This window comes from Hyla sarda, chromosome 2 (genome assembly GCF_029499605.1).
Source record: "Hyla sarda isolate aHylSar1 chromosome 2, aHylSar1.hap1, whole genome shotgun sequence".
Taxonomy (NCBI): domain Eukaryota; kingdom Metazoa; phylum Chordata; class Amphibia; order Anura; family Hylidae; genus Hyla; species Hyla sarda.
Window position 1 is genome coordinate 67461544 of NC_079190.1, and position 15224 is coordinate 67476767.

At 43.5% G+C, this 15224-nt stretch overlaps 1 long non-coding RNA gene across 1 annotated transcript; it reads right to left on the reverse strand.

Moving 5' to 3' along the window:
- Window positions 1–1378: 1378 nt before the first annotated feature.
- On the reverse strand, window positions 1379–12519 carry LOC130358568 (uncharacterized). Its single transcript, XR_008889570.1, has 3 exons — window positions 12385–12519; window positions 2835–3011; window positions 1379–2159 (listed from the first exon to the last, which is right to left on the reverse strand). It is a non-coding gene; the product is annotated as an uncharacterized LOC130358568 (long non-coding RNA).
- Between the last annotated feature and the right edge of the window lie 2705 nt (window positions 12520–15224).

Below are 15224 nucleotides of genomic sequence, written 5' to 3' on the forward strand. Positions count from 1 at the left end.
GAAATATTCAAGAATAAATAACAATAACAATAAAACATCAAATCTATATAATACATATTATACAGTGACCCCTCGACCAACGATGGCCCCGCCAGACGATCATTTCAACATACGATGGCCTCTCAGAGGCCATCGCATGTTGAAGGCAGCATCAACATACGATGCTTTTGTATGTCGGGGCCATCGCATAAACGGCTATCTGGCAGCACAGACTGCTTCAGCTGCCACCGGATAGCCGTTTACGGTGCCCCGTGTGGTCCGCTGACGATCACTTACCTGTCCTCGGGGCTCCGGCGTGTCATCTTCGGGATCCCCTGCATCGTCGGCGCTCTCCATCGTCGTCATCGTGTCGCTGCGCACACTGTCCCGTCATCCAATAGGAGCGGCGTGCGTATCGACGTGATGGTGGCAACGGAGAGCGAGGATGCCGGGGAAGCAGAGGCCTTGCTGGAGCGTCGGGGTCACCTCGAGGACGTGGCGACAGCGATGGACGGTGATGGTCTGGAGCGGCGGGGACAGGTGAGTACATCTTCCTCTAACAGTGGTCTACAACCTGCGGACCTCCAGATGTTGCAAAACTACAACACCCAGCATGCCCGGACAGCCAACGGCTGTCCGGGCATGCTGGGTGTTGTAGTTTTGCAACATCTGAAGGTCCGCAGGTTGTAGACCACTGTCATATACCTTACATTGCACGGATCCCTCAACATGCGATGGTTTCAACAAACGATGGTCCATTTGGAACGGATTACCATCGTATGTTGAGGGACCACTGTATATATAACATAATAAATGTTATAAAAACGTAATAAATGTTTAGTCCGATCAATGAGATAAGCAGTTTAAAAAAAATGCTAAGTTTTTTGTCCTGTAAGATATCAGGGGAAAAATTATCCTGCAAAAAAGTCCTGCAAAGAAACAATCTAATAGCACTATTTTAAATGTATGTGTCTTATGTATTATTTTGTGATTCCATAAAGATTTACTACTTTCTACTATAATTGGGTGTGCATCAGTATTTGGTGTTTTCTGTCCATCTATATCAGTGTTTTCCAACCAGTGTGCCTCCAGCTGTTGCAAAACTACAACTCCCAGCATGCCCAGACAGCCTTTGGCACCTTCCTGTTTTCAGAGGAGTCCAGAACATGGTGAGAAGAGGGGACTGAGCCCTTGCCGAAACAACAGTAATGATGGGAGTCCAGATTATATTTTTTAGCTTAGCATGAGCATTTTTAACAATAAAAATTAATCACTGACCTCTTTAATATTATGAATGGGACGTGTGTGTGAATATATATATATATATATATATATATATATATATATATATAATCTACATCATAAGAGAGCATTTAAAAGAATAGGTTGTTCCCTTTATGACAGTAAGGCCACCAGCCATGATGGAGTTAAGCATCTATACAACTAAATTCATCTAAGACACGAATATGCTAAATTTTCCTTTTTTTTTTGGCAGAACGCAGCCGCCAATTGCAGACAAAGCTTGAATCTATTGAAAAGTGTCCATTTGGTCCAATTCCATAGTGAGAACTGCTGTTTCAGCCCAGTTGCAGCCTAAGCTACCGCATGTCTAAGTTCCCTCAAGCATATTTATGTCTAAACAGATTATCTTCGGTGCATGATGAAAACCTGTCGTCCGCAGTTCATTTCCAAAGGATTTGCTTCATAATGACACTAAACATTTGACAAGGGTCCAACTTCAAACAAAATCCTCCACCATATAAATCACTAGGATGATGAGCATTCGGGTTGGTGGGGGTGCTTAGCAGGGACAATAATCCCTGCCGGGATGTGGGTTTTAGGGTATCTATTAGATCCTGTAATGGTGCTCTAACACAGGGCATTTTGAAGCCACAACCAGATCAGATGATGATGAATTAGTTAAAATAAAGAACAGATGCCGCTTCTGCTCATTTTTATTTCGTAGCCCATTCTTACACGCACCACTAGCTGCTAAGTCTAGCGCTGCGTTGATGATGATCGCAGACCGGTCCTGGAGTTCCCACAGTGACTTGTCCACGTACATCCCGCAATTATGGGTAAATCCTCAGCATTAGCCGTGGCCGGTGCTGATTCCTGATAAGTACTGGATGAACTTGCTGCTGGTTGTCTAGGGAAGACATTTTTTTTTTTTCTAAAACCTGTTCAGGGAGGGGGTTAAAACATTACTTTAAAGGGGTACTCCGGTGAAAACCTTTTTTCTTTTAAATCAACTGGTGGCAGAAAGTTAAACATATTTGTAAATTACTTCTATTAAAAAATCTTAATCATTCCTGTACTTATTAGCTGCTGAATACTACAGAGGAAATTCTTTTCTTTTTGGAATGCTCTCTGATGACATCACGAGCACAGTTCTCTCTGCTGACGTTATTATAATAATAATAACGCTTTATTGTTGTCCTTAGTGGGATTTGAACCCAAGTCCCCAGCACTGTAAGGCAGCAGTGCTAACCACTGATCCACCATGCTGCCCTTAGCATACATCTGCTATGCATGGTTGCTAAAATGGACAGAGATGTCAGCAGAGAGCACTGTGCTCGTGATGTCATCAGTGGAATTTCCTCAGTAGCATTCAGCAGCTTATAAGTACTGGAAGGATTAAGATTTTTTAATAGAAGTAATTTACAAATATGTTTAACTTTCTGCCACCAGTTGATTTAAAAGAAAAAAGGTTTTCACCGGGGTACCCCTTTAATTAAAAACAACTTCTGACAGGAGACCCGGGGCGATTAACAACTTTTGACACATCTGATCAACATGTCAAACGTTTTAAATAACAGTAACACTTTAAATTAAAAAAAAGAACATTCTCTTACCTTCTGTGGCCCCTGTCATTGCCAATATAACAGAGCTCTTTTTCCCACTGTCCAGCGCTTCCGAGTTTGGTGACCTGGCGTCCCACTCATCCAATCAGCAGCGGCAGCGTTGTCTCACCTGAGTGACATCATGGTCCCAATCCCGGAAGTACCAGTCACTGGGGAACAGAACATCTGCTGTGGAAATTATGAAGAATACCATTGATATCAATAGGGCTCTGCTGCAGAAACGGACTTGGAATTCTGCACGGAAATCCCATTGTGTGAACATATCCGTAGGCTAGGTTTCCACTTGGTTTTTTTTCTGGCAGTTTTTGGAATACTACCACTGCAGTTTTTGAGCCAAACCCAGAAGTGTATTCAAAAGGAATAGGACATATAAAGGAAGGACTTATACTTCTCCTCCCTTATGGATCCACTTCTGACTTTGACTCAAAAACTGCAGAGGCTGTATTCCAAAAACTGCCAGAAAAAAAACCAAGTGGAAACTTAGCCTTAGAGTGACCTTATTTGAATGAAATCCACACCAGGAGTGGTTTAACCTCTTCAGGACATAGGGCGTATGGATACGCCCTGCATCCCGAGTCCTTAAGGACCGAGGGCGTATCCATACGCCCGTGGGAATTCCGGCCCCCACCGCTAGCCGGTTGGGGACCGGAGCCGGATGCCTGCTGAAATCGTTCAGCAGGCATCCCGGCATATCGCCCAGGGGGGTCATTATGCCCCCCCATGTCGGCGATCGCCGCAGATCGCTGGACAATTCAGTCCAGCGATCTGCGGCGATTCCGGGTCAATCGGGTCTCCGGTGACCCGGAATTACTGGCTGTTCGGGGCCGTCTCTGACGGCCCCGAACAGCAAGAGCCTGCAGGGGTGAGGTGGCACTGGTGCCACCTCACGATCGCCCTGATTCGTCGGCCGGATTACCGGCCGACCAATCAGGGCGCCTGCTGCGGGTGTCACTCCCGCACCCGCTCCGCCCCTCTTCCGGAGGGCGTGAGCGGGTGCGGGAAGACGACCCCCGGTGCTGGGGACCCCGATCCCCGGCGCCCCTGTTGGGATCGGGGCCCCAGGAGCAGCTGCGGCGGCGAGGGACAGTCCAGCGATGAAGCAACAGCAGGAGGTGAGTTACAGCCTCCTGCTGTTGCTTAGCAACAGCTCCCAGCATGCAAAAAGGGCATGCTGGGAGCTGTAGTTATGCAACAGCAGGAGGCAGACCACCACAACTCCCAGCATTCCCTTATGGGCATGCTGGGACTTATGGTTTTGCAACAGCTGGAGGCACATTATTTCTATGGAAAAGTGTACCTTCAGCTGTTGTCTAACTACAACTCCCAGCTTGCACAAACAGCTAAAGTGCATGCTGGGAGTTGTAGTGGTGCATCTGCTGGTTGCATAACTACAACTCCCAGCATGCCCGTTGGCTGTCGGTGACTGCTGAGAGTTGTAGTTTTGCAACAGCTGAAGGCACACTGGTTGTGAAACTCAAGAGTTTTTTTTTACCTAACTCAGTGTTTCACGACCGGTGTGCCTGCAGCTGTTGCAAACTACAACTCTCAGCAGTCACCTTACACCATGCACCGTACATGCTGGGAGTTGTAGTTTTGCAACAGCTGGAGGCACACTGGTTGTGAAACACTGAGTTAGGTCACAAACTCAGTGATACATAACCAGTGTACCTACAGTTGTTGCAAAACTACAACTCTCAGCAGTCACCGACAGCCAACGGGCATGCTGGGAGTTGTAGTTATGCAACAGCTGGATGTCCCCCCCCCCCCCCCCAATGTGAATGTACAGGGTACACTCACATGGGCGGAGGATTACAGTAAGTATCTGGCTGCAAATTTGAGCTGCCGCAAACTTTCTGCTGCAGCTCAAATTGCCAGCGAGAAACTACTGTCAACCCCCGCCCGTGCGACTGTACCCTAAAAACACTACACTAACAAAAAATAAAATAAAAAGTAAAAAACACTACATATACACATACCCCTACACAGCCCCCCTCCCCTCCCCAATAAAAATGAAAAACGTCTGGTACGCCACTGTTTCCAGAACGGAGCCTCCAGCTGTTGCAAAACAACTCCCAGTATTGTCGGACAGCCGTTGACTGTCCAGGCATGCTGGGAGTTTTGCAACAGCTGGAGGCACCCTGTTTGGGAATCACTGGCGTAGAATACCCCTATGTCCACCCCTATGCAATCCCTAATTTAGGCCTCAAATGCGCATGGCGCTCTCACTTTGGAGCCCTGTCGTATTTCAAGGCAACAGTTTAGGGTCACATATGGGGTATCGCCGTACTCGGGAGAAATTGTGTTACAAATTTTGGGGGGTATTTTCTGCTTTTACCCTTTTTAAAAATGTAAAATTTTGGGGAAAACAAGCATTTTAGGTAAAAAAAAAAAAAAAATTTTTACATATGCAAAAGTCGTGAAACACCTGTGGGGTATAAAGGTTCACCTAACCCCTTGTTACGTTCCCCGAGGGGTCTAGTTTCCAAAATGGTATGCCATGTGGGGTTTTTTTTGCTATCCTGGCACCATAGGGGCTTCCTAAATGCGGCATGCCCCCAGAGCAAAATTCGCTTTCAAAAAGCCAAATGTGACTCCTTCTCTTCTGAGACCTGTAGTGCGCCAGCAGAGCACTTTTCACCCCCATATGGGGTGTTTTCTGAATCGGGAGAAATTGGGCTTCAAATTTTTAGGGGTATTTTCTGCTATTACCCTTTTTAAAAATAAAAATTTTTTGGGAAAACAAGCATTTTAGGTAAAATTTTTATTTTTTTTTTACATTTGCAAAAGTCGTGAAACACCTGTGGGGTATTAAGGTTCACTTTATCCCATGTTACATTCCCCGAGGGGTCTAGTTTCCAAAATGGTATGCCATGTGGGTTTTTTTTTGCTGTTCTGGCACCATAAGGGCTTCCTAAAGGTAACATGCCCCCCAAAAACCATTTCAGAAAAACGTACTCTCCAAAATCCCCTTGTCGCTCCTTCCCTTCTGAGCCCTCTACTGCGCCCGCCGAACATTTTACATAGACATATGAGGTATGTGCTTACTCGAGAGAAATTGGGCTACAAATACAAGTAAAAATTTTGTCCTTTTACCCCTTGTAAAAATTCTAAAATTGGGTCTACAAGAACATGTGAGTGTAAAAAATGAAGATTGTGAATTTTCTCCTTCACTTTGCTGCTATTCGTGTGAAACACCTAAAGGGTTAAAACACTTACTGAATGTCATTTTGAATACTTTGGGGGGTGTAGTTTTTATAATGGGGTCATTTATGGGGTATTTCTAATATGAAGACCCTTCAAATCCACTTCAAACCTGAACTGGTCCCTGAAAAATACTGAGTTTGAAAATTTTGTGAAAAATCGGAAAATTGCTGCTGACCGTTGAAGCCCTCTGGTGTCTTCCAAAAGTAAAAACACGTCAATTTTATGATGCAAACATAAAGTAGACATATTGTATATGTGAACCAAAAAAAAATGTATTCGTAATATCCATTTTCCTTACAAGCAGAAAGCTTCAAAGTTAGAAAAATGCTAAATTTTCAAATTTTTCATCAAATTTACGGATTTTTCACCAAGAAAGGATGCAAGTATCGACAAAAATTTACCACTATGTTAAAGTAGAATATGTCACGAAAAAACAATCTCGGAATCAGAATGATAACTAAAAGCATTCCAGAGTTATTAATGATTAAAGTGACAGTGGTCAGATGTGCAAAAAACGCTCCGGTCCTTAAGGCCAAAATGGGCTCCGTCCTGAAGGGGTTAAAAAAAAAAAAAAAAAATAAGTAGCATCTGTCCTTTCTATTTTCCAAGTCAAAACCAGGTTTTGGCTTCAAAACTGAACAGCAACTGCAGCGTGTATGAGCACCCTAAGGCTAGGTTTCCATTTGTTTGTTTTTTTGGCAGTTTTTGGAAAACTCCCACTGCAATTTTAGAGCCAAAGCCAAAGTGTATTCATAAGGAATAGAACATATAAAGGAAGGACTTACACTTCTCCGCCCTTATGGATCCACTTCTGACTTTGGCTCAAGAACTGCAGTTTTCCAAAAACTGCCAGAAAAAAACCAAGTAGAAACTTAGCCTAAAAAGGGCTCTATCATTGCAACATATTTCCTCTAATAGCCTTTAACAAGAGAGTCATCTGTTCAAGATCATTCCCCTTTTAGGTCATGTTGAGTAGGAGGATTTGCACTATTGAGTATATACTCTATAGGCCACAATCAAAATTTGGATAAAGGGTGGCCCTCACCTCTATGTAAATGAATGAAAGCCCATTTTACTGGGGACCATGATATAAGAATAAGCATTGGTTCCCCCGATGATAAACCAGTCAACACTCCCATACACAGCTTATCACCGCTGCAGAATGTAATGTTACCAAGGGTGTATGTACCATAGAGACAGAACATATGGCTGCTATGGGGCCCTTGGAGAGAGGGGGCCCAGTACCAGTCAGAATTCCTCTCTTCAGTTGTTTGCATTGTAAGAAAATGAATGGAGGGGAGAATTGACCAATGGATCTTGGAAAGAAAGGGGAAATAAACTCTGTCCTGGGGGGCAACATAAGTCCCCATTATAGAAGGCCCGTGTCAATATTTGGCATGGGGCCCCCTTTCTTCTATGTAAGCCACTGTTTGTCACTATGGATGAAACGTCACAGGGGATCGTAGCTTTTGGTCACATTACATCATCATATGACATCACGTAATTGTGTAGTAATCTATGCATACAAAGTAAAGTGTTGTATATAAAGCATACTACAAAAGCCTGTATCCGTATGTGTTTCATAATGTGCACTGCTCAGCACCTACAGAAACACATAAGACTGTGGCTATGTTCACACGGCGGAATTTCCATGCAGAATTCTGATAAAGAATTCCGCTAGAAATTCTGCCGATATATAAAGCCCATTGGGGGAGATTTATCAAAACGATGCCCATAGCAACCAATCAGATCGCTTCTTTCATTTTTAAAGAGACCTCTGAAAAATAAAAGAAGCAATCCGATTGGTTGCTTTAAATCTGTCTTTAAATTTTAAATTCAAAATTTGTGCGGAATTTCCAAAATTCCGCCATGAGATCATAGCTTAATAATGCAGAAGATGGGGACTTTAGTACACAAAACAAAGTGAAGTATTTAAAGGGGTTATCCAGGAAGAAAAACATTTTTTTTTTTGATCAACTGGTTCCAGAAAGTTAAACAGGTTTGTAAATTACTTCTATTAAAAAATCTTAATCCTTTCAGTACTTATGAGCTTCTGAAGTTAAGGTTGTTCTTTTCTGTCTAAGTGCTCTCTGATGACACCTGTCTCGGGAACCGCCCAGTTTAGAAGAGGTTTGCTATGGGGATTTGCTTCTAAACTGGGCAGTTCCCGAGACACGTGTCATCAGAGAGCACTTCAGAAGCTCATAAGTACTGAAAGGATTAAGATTTTTTAATAGAAGTAATTTACAAATCTGTTTAACCCCTTAAGGACACATGACGTACTGGAACGTCATGTGTCCACTCCCGATCTATAACGCGGGGCCACGGCGTGGCCCCGCGTCATAGCGGGTCGGGCCCGGCCTCTAACAACGGCCGGGACCCGTGGCTAATAGCGCGCGGCATTGATCGCTGTGCCGCGCGCTATTAACCCTTTAGACGCGGCGTTCAAAGTTGAACGCCGCGTCTAAAGTGAAACCGAAAGCATGCCGGCTAGCTCAGTCGGGCTGTTCGGGATAGCCGCGGCTAATCGCGGCATCCCGAACAGCTTACAGGACAGCGGGAGGGCCCCTACCTGCCTCCTCGCTGTCCGATCACCGAATGACTGCTCAGTGCCTGAGATCCAGGCATGAGCAGTCATGCGGCAGAATCATCGATCACTGGTTTCTTATGAGAAACCAGTGATCAATGTAAAAGATCAGTGTGTGCAGTGTTATAGGTCCCTATGGGACCTATAACACTGCAAAAAAAAAGTGCAAAAAAAAAGTGAATAAACATCATTTAACCCCTTCCCTATTAAAAGTTTGAATCACCCCCCTTTTCCCATAAAAGAAAAAACACAGTGTAAATAAAAATAAAAATAAACATAAATGGTATCGCCGCGTGCGGAAATGTCCGAATTATAAAAATATATCGTTAATTAAACCGCACGGTCAATGGCGTGCGCGCAAAAAAATTCCAAAGTCCAAAATAGTGCATTTTTGGTCACTTTTTATATCATGAAAAAATGAATAAAAAGCGATCAATAAGTCCTATCAATGCAAAAATGGTACCGTTAAAAACTTCAGATCACGGCGCAAAAAATGAGCCCTCATACCGCCCCATACACGGAAAAATAAAAAAGTTATAGGGGTCAGAAGATGACAATTTTAAACGTATTAATTTTCCTGCATGTAGTTATGATTTTTTCCAGAAGTCCGACAAAATCAAACCTATATAAGTAGGGTATCATTTTAATCGTATGGACCTACAGAATACATATCAGGTGTCATTTTTACCGAAAAATGTACTACGTAGAAACGGAAGCCCCCAAAAGTTACAAAACAGCGTTTTTTTTTAAATTTTGTCGCACAATGATTTTTTTTCCCGCTTCACCATAGATTTTTGGGCAAAATGACTGACGTCATTACAAAGTAGAATTGGTGGCGCAAAAAATAAGCCATCATATGGATTTTTAGGTGTAAATTTGAAAGAGTTATGATTTTTTAAAGGCAAGGAGCAAAAAACGAAAATGCAAAAACGGAAAAACCTCCGGTCCTTAAGGGGTTAAAGGGGTACTCCTGAGAAAAACTTTTTTTTTTTTTAAATCAACTGGTGCCAGAAAGTTAAACAGATTTGTAAATTACTTCTATTAAAAAAATCTTAATCCTTCCTGTACTTATTAGCTGCTGAATAGTACAGTTGAAATTCTTTTCCGTTTGAAACACAGAGCTGTCTGCTGACATCATGAGCACAGTGCTCTCTGCTAACATCTCTGTCCATTTTAGGTACTGTCCAGAATAAAAGGAAATCCCCATAGCAAACATATGCTGTTTTGGGCAATTCCTAAAATGGACAGAGATGTCAGCAGAGAGCACTGTGCTCATGATGTCAGCAGACAGCTCTGGGTTTCAAAAAGAAAAGAATTTCTGCTGTAGTATTCAGCAGCTAATAAGTACAGGAAGGATTAAGATTTTTTAATAGAAGTAATTTACAAATCTGTTTAACTTTCTGGCACCAGTTGATTTAAAAAAAAAAAAAAAAAAAAAAGTTTTACACCGGAGTACCCCTTTAACTTTCTGGAGCCAGTTGATATATATATAAAAAGTTTTCTTCCTGGATAACCCCTTTATAGTTTACTACAAAATGTTGAATCAGTATGCAAGCTATCTGCTGTGTGATGGGTATGTGCCCGTCTTCTATAGTAACACAAGGAAATAGTAGTTCAGAAGATGGGGGTTGTAGTATTATACAAAGTGTGGTGTATATAAAGTATGCAACTAAAGGCTGCATCAGTAACAGGTTATCTGCTGTGTAATGGGTGTGTACACAGCTTCTACAACAGCACAAAGGGCTAGTAGGCAGATGATGGGGGTTGTAGTAGTAATAGACAAAACAAAGTATTTAAAGTATACTATTAAAGGGCTGCATCAGTATGTGAGATGGTTATGTTCACTGCCCGGCTTCTACAAGAGCATAAAAGATAGTGGTGCAGAAGATGGGAGTTGTAGTAGTACACAAAACAATGTGTAGTATATAAGGCATGCTGCAAAAGGTAGATGATGAGGGTTGTAGTTGTATACAAAGTGTGGTATATAAGGCATAATACAAAAGACTGCATCAGTATGCAAGTTATTCCCTGTGTGATGGGTACAGGCACTGCTCAGCATCTAAAGCAGCAGTAAGGACTAGCAGAGCAGATGATGAGGGTTGTAGTTGTATACAAAGTGTGGTATATAAGGCATAATACAAAAGACTGCATCAGTATGCAAGTTATTCCCTGTGTGATGGGTACAGGCACTGCTCAGCATCTAAAGCAGCAGTAAGGACTAGCAGAGCAGATGATGAGGGTTGTAGTTGTATACAAAGTGTGGTATATAAGGCATAATACAAAAGGCTGCATCAGTATGCAAGTTATTCCCTGTGTGATGGGTACAGGCACTGCTCAGCATCTAAAGCAGCAGTAAGGACTAGCAGAGCAGATGATGGGGGTTGTAGTTGATGGACGTAAGCCTATCCTTACTATAATGGACTTTGTGGCATCACTGAAGCAACTTGACAGGGTGTCAGGTTATACAGGATGAAGCTTATAAAACACACTGCACATCCCATTCACACACAATATATTGAGCAGCGTTTCCCAATCAGGGTGCCTCCAGCTGTTGCAAAACTACAACCCCCAGCATGCCCGGACAGCCGAAGGCTGTCCGGGCATGCTGGGAGTTGTAGTTTTGCAACAGCTGGAGGCACCCTGGTTAAAAAAAAAAAAAAAAAAAAAGACTGCTAGTTCTGCACACATGTCCAGGATGTGGTCGCCTCTGCCGAGACTGCTACCTGACACCGCGCAGACTATTGGGATTTGTAGTTCTAAAAGTAAAAGCTGGGTCTGTTTAGAGATAGCCTAAGAACCACGTGTTGAACTCCATCTCCCAGCGTGCACCGCGCTTTTCCTCTTCCTACTAAGTCCTATGGAGGGTAATTCAGAAAGTTCCCGCTTGTGATGTAGTGACGGAAAAATGAGCGGGAGGTAAGTGGGGGCGCTAGTGAGCGTTTATGGCTCCTGAACTGTAATATTGTGCAACGTGTGTGTGTGTGTATATATATATCTATATCTCCAAAAGAGCGCACAGACTGCATGCTGGGAGTTGTAGTGGAACAGAAGCTTGACTACAATAGTTACATAGAATCAGTGTGGTGCAGGACTACATCTCCCAGCGTGCCCGGGCAGCCAATTGCTTCTCCAAGGCTGTCCAGACATGCTGGGGGGAGATTTAGCAAAACCTGTACAAAGGAAAAATTGCCCAGTTGCCCATAGCAACCAATCGGCTTCTTTCATTTTGCAGAGGCCTTGTTAAAAATGAAAGAAGCGATCTGATTGGTTGCTATGGGCAACAGGTTTTCATAAAGCTGGGGGTTGTAGTTTTGCAGCAGTATTTGTTTTTTGAACTAGTGCACAACAGTCGTGTAAATCCCATTGACTTTTATGGGACTTGTATAACAGCGTGGCCCCTCAACCTATTTCAGTAACGCGCGGTATTTCGGATATGTTAGAAATGTTGGGGTTTGGGTACCACACTACTGGGTTCACATGTAATATATGATGGCACGTTATACGGTCGTTGCCTAAAAGGGATTATACCAAATTAGAAAAACATAGCTGCTTTCTCTCCAAAAACAGCGCCACACCTGTCTTCAGGTTCTGTGTGGTATTACAATTCATCACCATTTACTTCAATGCATCTAAACTGACCCCTTTAATGTAGCCCCATAATCCCCTACTCCTTACTGTGCTATGTCCTAACATGCCTTATATTGTGGGGGGTAAAAAGAAGCAAGAAAAATGACTTTCTAAGTCCATTACCAGTGTTCTGTAGGTGGGGCCAGTTGGTTCCGATCGGTGCTGATCCGACATGCCTCTCCCAGACGTCACTGAGCTATGATTGACACATAGGGCTATCCGGCCAGCAGCTGCCCTGTGTGTGCCGCCCTACGCCAGGATGGAAACTGTTCTCGCCGTCAGGGGTCAAATGCTACTTTTTTAGTTTCTTTTTCAGCCACCACAATATAAAAGTAAGGACCCTTTCACACAATAAATTCATCCGTTTTAAAGACCCGTTATAATGTTCCGTTCTGAAAACCCTTAAAGGGGTACTCCGCCCCTAGACATCTTATCCCCTATCCAAAGGATAGGGGATGAGATGTCAGATCGCGGGGGTCCCGCTGCTGGGGACCCCGGGGATCGCTGCTGCGGCACCCCGCCATCATTACTGCACAGAGCGAGTTCGCTCTGTGCGTAATGACGGGCAATACAGGGGCCGGAGCATCGTTACAACACGGCTCCGCCCCTTGTGACGTCACGGCCCGCCCCCGTCAATACAAGTCTATGGGAGGGGGCGTGGCGGTCGTCACACCCCCTGCCATAGACTTGCATTAAGGGGACGGGCCGTGATGTCATGAGGGGCGGAGCCATGACGTCACGCTGCTCCGGCCCCTGTATCGCCCCTCATTACGCACAGAGCGAACTCGCTCTGTGCAGTAATGATGGCGGGGTGCCGCAGCAGGGATCCCCGGGGTCCCCAGCAGCGGGACCGCGGCGATCTAACATCTTATCCCCTATCCTTTGGATAGGGGATAAGATGCCAGGGGCGGAGTACCCCTTTAAAACGTACCGGTCAGATCCAACAACATTTTTTTTTTTAATATATCACTCAGTATCTAATACTGACCATGTACATCTACTTTTTATGTGTCTAGCACCTTATTTTTTTTTTTTATTACACTTTTAATTTAGCTCACTAGTCTGAATTCCTCTCAAAGGGAGGGGTCGTGGCCTCACTGTGCAGGTCTCCCCCCTCCCTCAGTATGCTGTCTGCTCACATCTACCCTAGCATTAGCAAAACTACAACTCCCAGCTTGTCCTCACTGACAGTAGCGGGACACAAGCTGACAGTGGGAGGATTTTTCCTCTAGCTGAGAGCCCTGCGCTCACAGCTGTCAATCAAGGAAGTGTGTCCATGACATAGGTGATGATGCATGGACACAGCAGGATTAGTAGGTCTCCAAGCAGGCAGGGGGGGACAGTTGGTTGAATGGCTTTTTCAGTATGAAATACAGAAAATTTTCAAATGAAAGCAATAGCAAAACCTGTTACATGCTTTACAACATATCAAAAGTGTTTGTATCTGACAGTGCCCATTTAAAATCGTCCATTACAAAATCTCATACGGCCGTTTACAAAATCCATTATAGTCTATGGGATTTTTACATTATCCGTTGTAACCCGTCATAGCCCATTATTAATAATGGACGTTATTTTGTGATGGGAGAAAGTAACGGGGGAAATAGTGCATGTGCTATTTCTTCCATTCTTTCTCTTGTCACAAAATAACGTCCATTATTAACCCCTTAATGACCAAGGATGTATATTTACGTCGTTGGCCGGCTCCCGCGATATAACGTGGGGTCACGTGGTGACCCCGTGTCACGTGGTGACCCCGTGTCATATCGGGTCGGTCTGAAGCTGGGACTCGGGGCTAATAGCGTGCGGCAGCGATTGCGGTGCCGCGCACTATTAACACCTTTAGATGCGGCGTTCAAAGTTGAACGCCGCATCTAAAACGAAAGTGAACGCTTCCCGGCTGCTCAGTGGAGCTGATCGGGACCACCGCAGTGAAAATGCGGTGTCCCAATCAGCTGGGACACGAGCAGAGGTCCTCTTACCTGCCTCCGGCACGTCCCTTCGGCGATTGATTGCTCCAAGCCTGAGATGCAGGCTTGAGCAATCGACTTCCGATAACACTGATCAATGCAAAGCTATGGCTTTGCAGTGAACAGTGTAAAAGATCAGTGTGTGCCGTGTTATAAGTCCCTATGGGAGCTATAACACTGCAAAAAAAAAAAAAAAGTTAATGAATGTCATTTAACCCTTTCCCTAATAAAAGTCCAAATCACCCCCCCCCATTTCCCATTAAAAAAAACTAAACATGTAAATAAAAATAAATATAAACATATGTGGTATCGCCGCGTGCGTAAATGTCCAAACTATAAAAATATATCATTAATTAAACCACGCGGTCAATGGTGTACGCGGAAAAAAATTCCAAAGTCCAAAATAACATATTTTTGGTCACTTTTTATATAAAGCGATCAAAAAGTCCAATCAATACAAAGATGGTACTGATAAAAGCTTCAGATCACGGCGCAAAAAATGAGTCCTCATACCGTCCCATACGCTGTAAAATAAAAAAGTTATAGGGGTCAGAAGATGACAATTTTAAACGTATACATTTTCCTGCATGTAGTTATGATTTTTTCCAGAAGTGCGACAAAATCAAACCTATATAAGTAGGGTATCATTTTAATCGTATGGACCTACAGAATAACGATAAGGTGTCATATTTACTGAAAAATGTACTACGTAGAAACGGAAGCCTCCAAAAGTTACAAAATGGCGTTTTTTCTTCAATTTCATTACACAATGATTTTTTGGGTAAAATGACTGAGGTCACTGCAAAGTAGAATTGGTGCCGCATAAAATAAGCCAGGATATGTTTTTTTAGGTGCAAAATTTAAAGAGTTATGATTTTTAAAAGGTAAGGAGGAAAAAACGAAAGTGCAAAAACTGAAATAACCATGGTCCTTAAGGGGTTAATAACGGGCTATGACGGGTTAAAACGGATAATGTAAAAATCCCATAGACTA